This window comes from Octopus bimaculoides, chromosome 7, assembly GCF_001194135.2.
Source record: "Octopus bimaculoides isolate UCB-OBI-ISO-001 chromosome 7, ASM119413v2, whole genome shotgun sequence".
Classification (NCBI taxonomy): domain Eukaryota; kingdom Metazoa; phylum Mollusca; class Cephalopoda; order Octopoda; family Octopodidae; genus Octopus; species Octopus bimaculoides.
The window spans coordinates 104,332,485-104,333,884 of record NC_068987.1 but is presented as its reverse complement, the minus strand read 5'-3'; the positions used below and the strand labels follow the sequence as shown (position 1 = coordinate 104,333,884).

The following is a 1,400-nucleotide window of genomic DNA, read 5'->3' as shown; positions in this document are numbered from 1 at the left end:
ATATTTAGCTTATATATACCGAAGTCGTGAAGCTGAGGTTATTATTTCAGAGGAAATTTCTTCATAGACATGCCTTATTAAGAAAAAAAAACATATATCGGAGCGAGACAAACATCGTCCCACTGTGATCCACTTCTTAGATCTTGTCAATGACAAGTACTCGTTAGGCCCAATCCCAAGCGAAATTCATCCCTTCTTGCTTTATAGAGTCCTGTGAATAATACATTCGTTGACACTGCGGGAAACTGCAGGGTTAAATAGGAACTGTGTACGTAATTGAAAGAACATTAGGTTAAAAATAAATACCTTTGTATCATATTAAACGTACATGAGTCGTTGAAAGACATGTTCTTGTGCCTTTTGTCTGAGAAAACATCTCTTCAGAAACACACTGCGTTAACGCGCGTACACCGAATTTTATTCAGACCGGAAGGCATTCTGCAGTATTTTTTAGTGTAGTATTCTCTGTGGAAAGGCGCGTGACTTTATTGCTAGGGTATTCGGCTCACAATCGTTAGGTCGAGAGTTCGATTCCTGGTGGCGCACTGAGCAAGGCACTTTATTTCACGTTGCTCCAGATCACTCAGCTGGCAAAAATGAGTTATACTTATAATTAAAAGGGCCAGCCTTGTCACACTGTGTCATTCTGAATCTTCTTGAAAACTACGTTAAGGGCTCGCGTGTCTGTGGATTGCTCAGCTGTTTTCACGTTCATTCTGTTCCATTGACCGAGTCAACTGGAACACTCGTTTGTACCGACGGAGCGCCAGGTTTTCTTCACTGTTTTCTATATGTTGGAGGGGAATAGATTTCGTCGAGGCATGTGATTTGCGAGTATACATCATTGATTAGGCCCAAGAAGGCCGAAACGCTACTGAAGTTCTTGTGCGTCAATGCAGGGACGATGTTCGGGTCGCTCCGGTATATATTGCTTTTTAACACAGCATATCAATGAAGAGACTTTCTCTCAGACAAAAACCACAGTATCATGCCTTTCAATAGCGTATATACGCTAAATATGATACATAGAGGATCACACGCAGACACACACACACATATATGTATGTATGTATGCATGCATGCATGCAAGAATACATGCATATATGCATGCAGGCATGTATATATATATATATATATATATATATATATATATAATATAATATAATATAATATAGAATAAATTCTGGTTTCTCAATCAAATACAGAAAAACTGTGAAGTAACCTGTATTCTTTTGTTCATCAGTACACGTATGGTCAAGATATATAAAAATAAACAAGAATCAACCTACCACGATGTAGCCATCACAGTACGACGACTTTCGTTCATGATTATATATCCATGAAAGAGATTTGAATTTATCCAGTTGCATCTCAGTAACATGTGCTTATACAGAATAATA

General features: G+C 38.1%; 1 protein-coding gene across 2 annotated transcripts in view; it reads right to left on the bottom strand.

Annotated features, from left to right (window-relative positions):
- The window catches only part of LOC106876061 (tryptophan 2,3-dioxygenase), a 92,700-nt gene that overhangs the window by 52,519 nt on the left and 38,781 nt on the right, over positions 1–1,400 (bottom strand). The gene's annotated exons all lie outside the window — the stretch shown is intronic.